The sequence below is a fragment of the Salmo salar genome, unplaced genomic scaffold, assembly GCF_905237065.1.
Source record: "Salmo salar unplaced genomic scaffold, Ssal_v3.1, whole genome shotgun sequence".
Taxonomy (NCBI): Eukaryota; Metazoa; Chordata; class Actinopteri; order Salmoniformes; family Salmonidae; genus Salmo; species Salmo salar.
The window spans coordinates 125,180-139,479 of record NW_025548642.1 but is presented as its reverse complement, the minus strand read 5'-3'; the positions used below and the strand labels follow the sequence as shown (position 1 = coordinate 139,479).

General features: G+C 40.1%; 1 non-coding gene across 1 annotated transcript; it reads left to right on the top strand.

Annotated features, from left to right (window-relative positions):
- The first annotated feature begins 2,589 nt into the window (after positions 1-2,589).
- On the top strand, positions 2,590-13,277 carry LOC106592918 (uncharacterized). The gene is made up of 2 exons (XR_006763652.1): positions 2,590-3,458; positions 11,350-13,277. It is a non-coding gene; the product is annotated as an uncharacterized protein (transcript).
- The last annotated feature ends 1,023 nt before the right edge of the window (positions 13,278-14,300 follow it).

Below are 14,300 nucleotides of genomic sequence, written 5' to 3'. Positions count from 1 at the left end.
TTAGCAATGTGGTTAAGGTTAGGTTTAAAAATCACATTTTAATAAGAGAAGTTGTAGAATTGAGCGAGGTTTAGCCATAATTATGACTTTGTGACTGTGGTAACTAGTGACGACCGACTAGCTGTTGTTGTTTAATGAAGAGTCCAGTTCACCACCACGTCACACTCTGGCAGACTTGCCTGAAAGACCTACAGCGCCCTCTGCTGATTGGAGTGGAAACGCAGTTGAGGGAATGTTTTATTTTATTTTCTTCAATAAGTTAAAACAATTTCAACGATTGGTTTTATTTTATTTCCAAGAATAATATTATATCACATTATATGACAGGAACCTCCAAGTTCAAATTGATCATTTAGGCTAAATCTCTCTCTCTCTCTCTCTCTCTCTCTCTCGACATGGCAAGTTCATTATTACTTACATTGTCAATGTATACATATAGAAAATATATAAATAAATGGTGGGACCAACAGCAATAATAATAGTAGTAGTAGTGGAAATGGGATTACCATTAACAACAACTACAACAACAATATGAATGAGAATAATAACAATACATTAAAGCAATGGTAGTAGACCAGTGTCAACATGACTGAAGACACATGACATAGTATGAAAGACAAAACAAAACAAGATGGGAAATATTATCGACATTACATTGCACTTTTCACTGGCTGTCCCTCAGGTTGTGGCAGGATTTGACCCTCTCTCTCCCTCTCTCTCTCTGACCCGCTCTATCACTCTCCCTTTGACCCTCTCTCCTTGACCCTCTCTCTCTGGATAGAGAGGGTCAAAGAGAGAGGGAGGGAGAGAGAGGGTCAGAGAGAGAGGGAGGGAGAGGGTCAGAGAGAGAGGGAGGTAGAGGGAGAGAGAGGGTGAAAGAGAGAGGGAGGTAGAGGGAGAGAGAGGGTCAGAGAGAGAGAGGGGGTCAGAGAGAGAGGGAGGTAGAGGGAGAGAGAGGGTCAGAGAGAGAGAGAGAGAGAGGGGGTCAGAGAGAGAGGGAGGTAGAGGGAGAGAGAGGGTCAGAGAGAGAGGGAGAGAGAGGGTCAAAGAGAGAGGGAGGGAGAGAGAGGGTCAGAGAGAGAGGGAGGGAGAAGGTCAGAGAGAGAGGGAGGTAGAGGGAGGTAGAGGGAGAGAGAGGGTCAGAGAGAGAGGGAGAGAGAGGGTGAAAGAGAGAGGGAGGTAGAGGGAGAGAGAGGGTCAGAGAGAGAGAGGGGGTCAGAGAGAGAGGGAGGTAGAGGGAGAGAGAGGGAGAGAGAGGGTCAGAGAGAGAGAGAGAGGGGGTCAGAGAGAGAGGGAGGTAGAGGGAGAGAGAGGGTCAGAGAGAGAGGGAGAGAGAGGGTCAAAGAGAGGGGGAGAGAGGGATAGAGAGGGTCAGAAAGAGAGGATAGAGTGGGTCAAAGAGAGAGAGAGAGAGAGAGAGAGAGAGAGAGAGGGTCAGAGAGAGAGGGAGGGAGAGGGTCAAAGGGAGAGGAAGGTAGAGGGAGAGAGAGGGTCAAAGAGAGAGGGGGATAGAGAGGGTCAAAGGGAGAGGAAGGTTGAAGGAGAGAGAGGGTCAGAGGGAGAGGATAGAGTGGGTCAGAGAGAGAGAGAGGGTCAAAGAGAGAGGGAGAGAGAGAGAGGGAGAGAGAGGGTCAAAGAGAGAGGGAGAAAGAGGGTCAAAGAGAGAGGGAGAAAGAGGGTCAAAGAGAGAGGGAGAAAGAGGGTCAAAGAGAGAGGGAGAAAGAGGGTCAAAGAGAGAGGGAGAGAGAGGGTCAAAGAGAGAGGGAGAAAGAGGGTCAAAGAGAGAGGGAGAGAGAGAGTCAAAGAGAGAGGGAGAGAGAGAGGGATAGAGATGGTCAAAGAGAGAGAGAGGGAGAGAGGGTCAGAGAGAGATGGATAGAGTGGGTCAGAGAGAGAGAGAGAAATAGAGAGGGTCAAAGAGGGTCAAAGAGAGAGGGTCTGTGGCTGAGAGATGGTCAAAGAGAGAGGGTCATATAATATTATTCTTGAAAATGATTAACTTTTTGTCTGAAAATAAAAAACATTCCCTCAACTGCGTTAAACTCTCCAGTCAGCAGATGGCGACGTGGGTCTTTCAGGCAAGTCTGCCACTGACCAACGTATTAGCAAAGATTGTTATTACTAAACCAAGATAGACCACAGCCCATCGTTTCAAACCGGAACAAATGAGTCATAGTGGGCAGAACAAGCAAGAAGGTGGGCAGAGCCAAACACAAGCAACCAAGATCCTATTGGCCCGTTCTAGCGTGCATGCGCATATTTCCGTTATGGAACGCCAACTCTATGAAGGGAGCGTGTGCAATAACCCAATTTACCATTGCACTCCTTCTAAACAACGCCCTTTTTAAAACGTTGGCAAAGGGTAACGTCTACAAAACTTAGTCCACGCTGTTCGTAACATAAAACTGTATTGAGATCAAATGTTTAATCGATGAGAAAATTAGCATATTGTCGGACACAATCCATCTCGTTCCATATTTTCCCACTGCCGGCCACTGGGCTTTCAATTCAATTCAAGGGCTTTATTGGCATGGGAAACATATGTTAACATTGCCAAAGCAAGTGAAGTAGATAATATACACAAGTGAAATAAACAAAAATTAACAGTAAACATTACACTCACAGAAGTTCCAAAATAATAAAGACATTACATTATTTTGTAGTGAGTGTAAACGCCAAGCGGATGCTTCATATTTATACATCCGGTGAATTATCTGTCTCATTGTTCGGTGGTGATTCTTTCAACAACGGCTAGTCGGTCGTCACTAGTTACCACAGTCATAAAGTCATAATTATGGCTAAACCCCATCCATTTCTACAACTTCTCTTCTTAAAATCTGTTTTTTTTTTAACCTAACCTTAACCACACTGCTAAGATTATGCCTAATCCTAACCTTAAATTAAGACCAAAAAGTAAAAATCTGTTTTCATAAATGTTTTGCCAATGTTGACTTTGTGGCTGTGGTAACTAGTGACAACCCAGCTAGACAGCGATGTTATTTTATAGTTAAACGACAGTCAGCCACTTCGGTAGCTTGCTAGCTGAAACATTGAAGCTCTAGACTCGTTCATGTATATTATCCACTGTGTTTTAGACTCACTTCTGTCGTCTAGCTAGTTATCCCATTTAATTTCATATTTACGTTGTTGTTATTAGTCAGCTAACGTAGCTGGCTGGTTAAATTCACTAGCCTAGCTAGCTAACTGTTAGCTAACATCCCCGACCATGAGTTCACTAAACTACTCTCCCCCTGCTAAAGAAGAAGAGGTCTGCTGGACGGAGAAAGAGGGTCTGTGGCTGAACGTTGTCGTGAAAGAGGAGAAGGAAGAGGAGGATGTCACAGTAACAAAAGTAGAGGATGAGGATGTTGCAGTGAAGGAAGAGAAAGAGGAGGGAGAGATAACTGTCATATTGGAAGAAGAGGAAGAGGAGGATATTGGACATCTGATTAAGCCCAGTAAGTTACTTACTGTCTTAAAACAGAAGCACAATGCAGTTGTTGAACTAAAGGGCAAGGTCACGCTCTCACTATCAAAACGGCCATATCTTTGAACCCTTATTCAAGTTGCTGAGACTTTTCGTCAGACTAGATGTTGTATTGCTGCCTGTCGCAGGTCAGAGTGCAGTTTTGTATATTTTGGTCACCCCAAAAAAAGGGGAATGACAAAATTTGAAATTACACCACTATCTAACCCTGTACCTATACCCTATCTACCATCTAACCCTGTACCCATACACTATCTACCATCTAACCCTGTACCTATACACTATCTACCATCTAACCCTGTACCCATACACTATCTACCATCTAACCCTGTACCTATACACTATCTACCATCTAACCCTGTACCCATACACTATCTACCATCTAACCCTGTACCCATACACTATCTACCATCTAACCATCTAACCCTGTACCTATACACACACTATCTACTAGAGGTAGACCGATTTATCGGAATGGCCGATTAATTAGGGCCGATTTCAAGTTTTCATAACAATCGGAAATCAGTATTTTTGGCCACCGATTTGCCGATTATTATTTTTTATTTTTAGACCTTTATTTAACTAGGCAAGTCAGTTAAGAACACATTCTTATTTTCAATGACGGCCTAGGAACAGTGGGTTAACTGCCTTGTTCAGGGGCAGAACGACAGATTTTTACCTTGTCAGCTCGGGGATTCAATCTTGCAACCTTACGTTTAACTAGTCCAACGCTCTAACCACCTGCTTTACATTGCACTCCACGAGCAGCCTGCCTGTTACGCGAATGCAGTAAGTTGCTAGCTAGCATTAAACTTATATTATAAAAAACAATCAATCAATCATAATCACTAGTTAACTACACATGGTTGATGATATTACTAGTTTATCTAGCCTGTCCTGCGTTGCATATAATCGCTTAGGTACACGTTGTTCCAACCATAAACATCAATGTCTTTCTTAAAATCAATACACAAATATATATTTTTAAACCTGCATATTTAGTTAATATTGCCTGCTAACATGAATTTCTTTTAACTAGGGAAAATGTGTCACTTCTCTTGCAAACAGAGTCAGGGCAGTTTGGGCCGCCTGGCTCTTTTCGAACTGTGAAGACTATTTCTTCTTAACAAAGACAGCCGACTTCACCAAACGGGGGATGATTTAACAAAAGCGCATTTGCGAAAAAAGCACAATCGTTGCACGACTGTACCTAACCATAAACATCAATGCCTTTCTTAAAATCAATACACAGAAGTATATATTTTTAAACCTGCATATTTAGCTAAAAGAAATCCAGGTTAGCAGGCAATATTAACCAGGTGAAATTGTGTCATTTTGCGTTCATTGCACTCAGTCAGGGTATATGCAACAGTTTGGGCCGCCTGGCTCGTTGCGAACTAATTTGCCAGAATTTTACGTAATTATGACATAACATTGAAGGTTGTGCAATGTAACAGGAATATTTAGACTTAGCCACCCGTTAGATAAAATACGGAAAGGTTCCGTATTTCACTGACAGGAAAAAACTTTTTGTTTTTGAGATGTTAGTTTCCGGATTCAACCATATTAATGACCTAAGGCTCGTATTTCTGTGTGTTTATTATATTATAATTAAGTCTATGATTTGATAGAGCAGTCTGACTGAGCGGTGGTAGGCAGAAGCAGGCTCGTAAGCGTTCATTCAAACAGCACTTTCGTGCGTTTGCCAGCAGCCCTTCGCAATGCTTCAAGCATTGCGCTGTTTATGACTTCAAGCCTATCAACTCCCAAGATTAGGCTGGTGTAACCCATGTGAAATGGCTAGCTAGTTAGCCGGGTGCGCGCTAATAGCGTTTCAAACGTCACTCGCTCTGAGACTTGGGAGTGGTTGTTCCCCTTGCTCTGCATGGGTAACGCTGCTTCGAGGGTGGCTGTTGTCGGTGTGTTCCTGGTTCGAGCCCAGGTAGGAGCGAGGAGAGGGACGGAAGCTATACTGTTACACTGGCAATACTAAAGTGCCTATAAGAATATCCAATAGTCAAAGGTATATGAAATACAAATCGTATACAGCGAAATAGTCCTATAATTCCTATAATAACTATAACCTAAAACTTCTTACCTGGGAATATTGAAGACTCATGTTAAAAGGAACAACCAGCTTTCATATGTTCTCATGTTCTGAGCAAGGAACTTAAACGTTAGCTTTTTTACATGGCACATATTGCACTTTTACTTTCTTCTCCAACACTGTTTTTGCATTATTTAAACCAAATGGAACTTGTTTCATTATTTATTTGAGGCTAAATGGATTTTATTGATGTATTATATTAAGTTAAAATAAATGTTCATTCAGTATTGTTGTAAATGTCATTATTACAAATAAATAAATAAATAAATAAAAGTAAAAAAAATCGTCCGATTAATCGGCACCGGCTTTTTTTGGTCCCCCAATAATCTGTATCGGTATCGGCGTTGAAAAATCATAATCGGGCGACCTCTACTATCTACCATCTAACCCTGTACCTATACACACACCATCTAACCCTGTACCTATACACACACCATCTAACCCTGTACCTATACACACACTATCTACCATCTAACCCTGTACCTATACACACACTATCTACCATCTAACCCTGTACCTATACACACACTATCTACCATCTAACCCTGTACCTATACACACACTATCTACCATCTAACCCTGTACCTATACACACACTATCTACCATCTAACCCTGTACCTATACACACACTATCTACCATCTAACCCTGTACCTATACACACACTATCTACCATCTAACCCTGTACCTATACACACACTATCTACCATCTAACCCTGTACCTATACACACACTATCTACCATCTAACCCTGTACCTATACACACACTGTCTACCATCTAACCCTGTACCTATACACTATCCCCCAAAACCCACCAGCCCATCCCACTACGTAACATAGTAAATGTAAATCCGTAACACTAATTATACTGAACAAAACATATTAACGCAACATTCTACAATGACCTTTGATATATATTTAATGAGCTGGTACATGGGATCAGACAGCAGCCTCCCATGGTGTCCTTACTACATTATGCTTACTTTTCATAACATACATAGAGACGCCGCTAATTGTTGGTAATGGAAATTACGTGAAAAGTCGAGGAGATGTCATGAAATGGAGATGTCATGAAATTCCAACTGTCAAAATGTGTATGAAACCTGACAATTTGACTACAGGTATTTACTAAAAAAGTAGCTGAAAATATTAACATTTATTAAAATACTGAAAATAAATAGTTTAAACGGGTATTGGGGCAGCAGGTAGCCTAGTTGTTAGAGCTGGCTAGTAACCGAAAGGTTGCTGGATCGAATCCCCGAGCTGACAAGGTAAAAATCTGTCGTTCTGCCCCTGAACAAGGAAGTTAACCCACTGTTCCCCAGGTAGGCCGTCATTGTAAATAAGAATTTGTACTTACTAAAAAAGTAGCTAAAAATATTACAATTTATTAAAATACTTAAAATAAATAATTTAAATGGGTATTGGGGTGGCAGGTAGCCTATTTTTTTTTTATGTACATTTTAAAATCCTTCTCCCAAAATGTTTTACATTTATTCAAAAGCTCATCTTCTATCAAAAAATGTTGCTTCTTCTTTCTTTTGTTTCTTCTTTTTACTGCGTGTAGTAACCCTCTTCTTAATGGCATTAGATCTTTTACATTCTGTAAAAGGGGGAGAAATGAGAAACACATCAATTCTGGATCTGACAATAAAAGGCCACTCTAAAATGTGCAGTTTTGTCACACAACACAATGCAACAGATGTATCACGTTTTAAGGGAGAGCAGTGCAATTGGCATGCTGACTGCAGGTATTTCCACCACAGCTGTTGCCCGAGAGTTGAATTTTCATTTCTCTACAATAAGACGCCTCCAACGTCATTTTAGAGAATTTGGTGTTGAGTATTTATGGCTGTCATAAAGCCCCTTTCTGGAGGAAAACTCATTCAGATTGGCTGGGCATGGTTCCCCAGTGGGTTGACCTTTGCCCTCCCAGGCCTACCCATTTTTGCTGGCCCTGCCCAGTCATGTAAAATCCATAGGTTAGGGCCTAATTCATTTATTTCAATTGACTGATTTCCTTATTGCATGTTGCGTTTATATTTTGTTCAGTAAATGTAGTAGCTAGTGGTTAGCTTCTTCCAAGATCAAGCTTTGCTTGGTAACATCAGAGAATCCCCTCCTGGATCAAGAGCCCTGCTGTCTAATATTTGTTTTGTGCGGCAAACTGTGAGTAGCATTTTTGAGTTACTTGTATAACTTTATGAGCTGGGATATCTGGCCTCCAAATAGTTTAGTTACTTGAATTTTACATTTTAGTCATTTAGCAGACGCTCTTATCCAGAGCGACTTACAGTAGTGAATGCATACATTTCAAACATTTTTTTTTCTTCCCCGTACTGGTCCCCCGTGGGAATCGAACCCACAACCCTGGCGTTGCAAACACCATGCTCTACCAACTGAGCCACACGGGACCTATAACTTTATGAGCTGGGATATCTAGCCTCCAAATAGTTTAGTTAGTTGTATAACTTTATGAGCTGGGATATCTAGCCTCCAAATAGTTTAGTTAGTTGTATAACTTTATGAGCTGGGATATCTGGCCTCCAAATAGTTTAGTTAGTTGTATAACTTTATGAGCTGGGATATCTGGCCTCCAAATAGTTTAGTTAGTTGTATAACTTTATGAGCTGGGATATCTGGCCTCCAAATAGTTGAGTTACTTGTATAACTTTATGAGCTGGGATATCTGGCCTCCAAATAGTTTAGTTAGTTGTAAAACTTTATGAGCTGGGATATCTGGCCTCCAAATAGTTTAGTTAGTTGTAAAACTTTAGGAGATTTAGCAAGTGACATCAGTAAGGCTCATATCTTTCACCTGGATTTACCTGGTCAGTCTGTCATGGAAAGAGAAGGTGTTCTTAATGTTTTGTACACTCAGTGTATATAGTCTTCTGTCCCTGTAAGTTCACATGTGGAACTGGATGAAATGTGTTTTAGTTTCCAGTCATTTAGAAATGTGATCCCAATGTCCCACATTGTCCTCTTTATTAATAGAAAGACTCATATACAGTATAGTATTAGTTTAAAACTAAAATGGACCAATCCTGGATCGCTCCCTGTATTATCAGCCACTGAAATAGGAGAGTCTTTGTCCCCTCTCTGTTTGTCTACTCAACCCAGAGTGAAACCAAAACACCCCATGTAGCCCATGTTAACCTGATGACTCAGAGTCACGTCATAAACATGTACAACGGCCACCGTGGGAGGACACAACTGATGTTCACCATCTGGGACCATTCAACAGTCTAGATTTACCAGGTTATTACTAAATAAACTGTTCACCATCTGGGACCATTCAACAGTCTAGATTTACCAGGTTATTACTAAATAAACTGTTCACCATCTGGGACCATTCAACAGTCTAGATTTACCAGGTTATTACTAAATAAACTGTTCACCATCTGGGACCATTCAACAGTCTAGATTTACCAGGTTATTACTAAATAAACTGTTAACCATCTGGGACCATTCAACAGTCTAGATTTACCAGGTTATTACTAAATAAACTGTTCACCATCTGGGACCATTCAACAGTCTAGATTTACCAGGTTATTACTAAATAAACTGTTCACCATCTGGGACCATTCAACAGTCTAGATTTACCAGGTTATTACTAAATAAACTGTTCACCATCTGGGACCATTCAACAGTCTAGATTTACCAGGTTATTACTAAATAAACTGTTCACCATCTGGGACCATTCAACAGTCTAGATTTACCAGGTTATTACTAAATAAACTGTTCACCATCTGGGACCATTCAACAGTCTAGATTTACCAGGTTATTACTAAATAAACTGTTCACCATCTGGGACCATTCAACAGTCTAGATTTACCAGGTTATTACTAAATAAACTGTTCACCATCTGGGACCATTCAACAGTCTAGATTTACCAGGTTATTACTTTTGGGGGTTCTCATAGGCTTACAATTGTTGTTTTGAATTTTGCTTGAACAGTCGCTAAGATAATATTTCGTTTCTGATAGTTGCAAAATACCTATTTTGGATGCAGCCGTTGTTAGCCTGAATGCTAATGCTCACTGACAGGCTTGTAGCAAAGCTAGCCAAAGAGCATTTTACTGGTTGAAGTTTAAGCGTTTTTTAAGTATTGTTAGAAACAGAGTAAAAACTCACCGACGACTAGAAAAAAAGCTAAAACCAAGTTTATACACCCACTGGGTCATACAGCTGCAAAGACCATATGTTTACAGAAGTGCATATATTTATACCCTCCTACTACGCAGAGTCAACTCCTTGCTAGTCAGGACAGCTAATACATCTCTGTTGCTAGTCAGGACAGCCAATACATCTCTGTTGCTAGTCAGGACAGCCAATACATCTCTGTTGCTAGTCAGGACAGCCAATACATCTCTGTTGCTAGTCAGGAACTTCATTGGCTCCTTTCACCGGTGTAGTCATGGCCCTACCTCCTGCTAGAAGCTTTGTGTGCATGTAAGTATATATGTGTGCAACAGGACTGTTCCTTCTCACGTCACCTGACCTGACCTCGGGCCGAATCCCTACTCCACAGCTGTCAGTGACTGAAACCAGACTGTTACCCTTTGCCTCCTCCTTTGGAGCAATGAGATTTAACAATAACATGTTTTGACTTTCTGCACTCCCCCTTATCTCACTCAGTAACTTTCCATCCGCCTCGTTCTTAACTTTCCACCCTCCATTGACCTCAACACACACATTTATTATACAATACGTTCTGGTATGGTAACACGAATAGTTACATTCCAGCTAGAATTCAACAGTATAAAGCAGTTGATTTGAGATGGCTTACAATTGTTGTTTTTATTGTTGCTTGAACAGTCGCTAAAAATAATATTTGGTTGTGATAGTTGCAAAATACCTATTTTGGACGCAGAAATTGTTAGCTTAAATGGTAATGCTAGGCTGGTAGCAAAGCTAGCCAAAGAGCATTTTACTGGTGTTTTTAAGTTTAAAGCAGTTGAATTGCGAGGATGACACAAACATTATATTAAGCAGGACATTCAAACGAGCCTTACAATTCTTATCCAAAAGTAATGTGAAATGCACTCATAAGCAACCTCGAAATGGAGGCTATTTTTGCTGTCAGCCTATGAGAACTCCCCTGAGATTTCCCCCACGGTGGTGAATTAGTAAATAGACACAGAGCTTAATGTGAGTTTCCTTGAGTAGCACTCCTGATCTTGCGCTGATAATGCGCTGTAATATTCAGAATACATTGTGAAAAACTAAAATCTTTGCTCACCGTTTTTGCTCCAGGCAGGTATACTACATCCATAACTAGTGGTTTCCTCATTACCAGATATACTACATCCATAACTAGTGGTTTCCTCATTACCAGATATACTACATCCATAACTAGTGGTTTCCTCATTACCAGATATACTACATCCATAACTAGTGGTTTCCTCATTAGCAGGGAGGAGTTTCTACAACCAAATTGCATGTGCATCGCCCTCTTGCAGTAATTTGAGCAAACACAGAAAGGGGCCTATATTGGTGATTAGAAGTAGTGTAGCTCACTGCCTAAGGTTTCTGCAACTGTAATACTGTATTTCTAGCCTACAATCATCCAATATACTTATGTGGGAAAAATAAGACAAAATATGGCTATTGTTGCTTGCTTGACTGTCTTAAGACAATTGTTAAATAAGTTCGTACACAACATCATGGGCATCACCTTTTAGCTAAAATAAACAGTGGATTTCTGTTGTTGTGGGCCTTTAACCATTTGTCTGACTTTGTTGTTCACACAGGAGAGAGACGTGATTATCGTGGATCCTCTGGGGAGCCTCAACAACCTCATGAAGCAGAGAAGAGACTCTCCACATCAGAACACCTCAAGAAACATCAACGGAAACCCACAGGGAAGAAACTTCACCGCTGCTCTGACTGTGGGAAGAGTTATTCAAGATCAGATTCACTAAAAGTACACCAGAAAATTCACACTGGAGATAAATCCCATTGCTGCTCAGACTGTGGGAAGAGTTACTCCAGATCAGATTCACTAAAAGTACACCAGAGAATTCACACTGCAGAGAAAACGTATAGCTGTGATCAATGCGGGAAAAGTTTTACTTCTCCTAGCCAGCTGACTATACACCAGAGAACACACACAGGAGAGAAACCTTTCCACTGCTCTGACTGTGGAAAGAGTTTTGTTATCGCAGGAAATTTAAAATCACACCAGAGAACACACACAGGAGAGAAGCCTTATAGCTGTAATCAATGTGGGAAGAGTTTTGCTTACTCAAGCAGCCTGATAGCACATTTAAAAACACACACATGAGAGAATCTACTGCGCTGACTGTGGGGAGACCTTTTCAGAATCACCTACATTACAATCACAGCAGAAAATTTACACAGGAAAGAAATCTTATAGTATTTTAATTAATAATGTCACAATGTAGAATCCCAAATGTTTGCCCCCTGTTCTATTGATTTCAGCATGATATGGATATTAGGGGAAAAAAATCCAGGCTCTGAATTGAAAGAGTACTATTTATGTGATTAACAAAAAGTGACTAACTAAAGAAAGTGTTGCGTTACACTTACCTCATTGGTGACCCACTTCAATCAAAATATAACACTTCAAAATGTAGCTAGCTGTTCTCTAGAAATTGTCCTCTAACCAGTGATTCCGTGTGGTGTTTGAGCTGTTAGTTTTAACAGGACGTGCAACCTCATCTCCCCCCTCTTGCGCAATTGATTTCAACGTGATATCGATGAGTGATGGCAAATAAGTGTTGTATTCCTTTGTTTAGCGACCCACACATTTAAATGCATCACTCCAAAATGTAGCTGACTGTCTTCTGCAGGTTGTCCTCTAACCAGTGAGGTAAAAGATATCTCCCATTTCCATGTGTGTTTTTAGTTGTGTTAGTTTCAACAGCACGTACAACCTGATTTTTATCCGATCAATGTCCGTAATTTATTGCCACTTGTCAAAACAACAGTGTTTTTGGTGCTTGTGCAGTTTATAAGGAGCTTGTTTAAAAAAAAAAAAATGAAAGGAATATGCTTATTATTGTGTTTGTGTATATAGTACATTTTATGTTTTAGATTTTCAATATATCACAAACTGTTTCTGCATATTGGTTATTGATTTGGACGCGTTAAAAATGTTTGGACTTTGGGCTATCCCACCTAGCAAAATGTAATTGAAAAGACGTTGAAAAAAAGACCGAAGTTCAATCTACGTTTTTTTTAAGTATTAAAGACTTATTTGTATTCAACGTTTTTAACTTTTTTTATTATCCCATTCCTCACCATTAAGTGAATTATTGCCAATACATATTAACAAAGGGGTGTACATTCGGTTTTGATATTTCAAAATATTTACATTTCATGTAACATTTTAGTAATCATAATTATTTATGCAACCAACTGACAATTTGTTTTTACGATTATATTGTTGACTAACAATGTAGTAAAACAAGCTTATATTTTTGGTTGGATATTATATCCTATTCTTACTATTTTAATCAATGTCATTTTTTTAGAATGCTCAATAGTCTTTAAGTTATTATTGTTCTTTAGTTTTTTATCCTCTTATGTTTGTTTTGTAGTAAATATTACAGTTTTTATTTTCATTCGTTTTTTTAATGATTTTTTTTCTTTGAAGCGCATTGCTTTGCATCCATGTCTGAAATGTGCTGTATAAATAAAGCTTGATTTGAACATATTGCAAAACAAATTAACCCAATGACTGACCGACCAATCAACAGACTTTTGCAAAACCAATGAACAAATATGTGCAAAAGCAACACACATCTTGGTATGAAAACAGTATCAATTCTGTTTTTATGTAAAAATAGTGCAGTTTATCACTTTCAACCAATCCAGTACATTTTTGTTGAAAATGAAAAATCAACAATACGTCAAAGGATTCAACTACTGAAACAAGCAAATGGATCAACCAGATCAATCCCACTTTTCCAGCCTGCTGAAGGCGTGGTGGAGTGGTAAACACCACCACCGGCTCTACCAGGGGCTTGAGGTGGTCTCCCACAGCTCTGCTTATGTCATGCTCTGTGGCCTTGCCGTTCCGTTTCTTGACTGCCCCTGCAGCACAGAAAGAAACACATTTAGTCATATTATACTGAACAAAATATAAACGCAACATGTAAACTTTTGGTCCCATGTTTCATGAGCTGAAATAAAAGATCCTAGAAACTTTCCATACGCACAAAAAGCTTCTCAAATTTTGTGAACAAATTTGTTTACATTCCTGTTGGTGAGCATTTCTCCTTTACAAAGATAATCGATCCACCTGACAGGTGTGGCATATCAAGAAACTGATTAAACAGCACGATCATTACAAAGGTGCACCTTGTGCTGGGGACAATAAAAGGACACCATGCCACAGATGTCTCAAGTTTTGAGGGGCTGTGCAATTGGCATGCTGACTGCAGGAATGTCCAACAGAGCTGTTGTCAGAGAATTTAATGTTCTACCATAAGCCGCCTCCAACTTAATTTTAGAGAATTTGGCAGTACGTCCAACTGGCCTCTCAACCACAGACCACGTGTATTGCGTCATGTGGACGAGCGGTTGTGAACAGAGTGCCCCATCGTGCGGTGAGGTTATGGTATGGGCAGGCTTAAGCTAAGGACAACGAACACAATTGCATTTTATCGATGGAAATTTGAATGCACAGAGATACCGTGACGAGATCCTGAGGCCCATTGTCGTGCCATTCATCCGC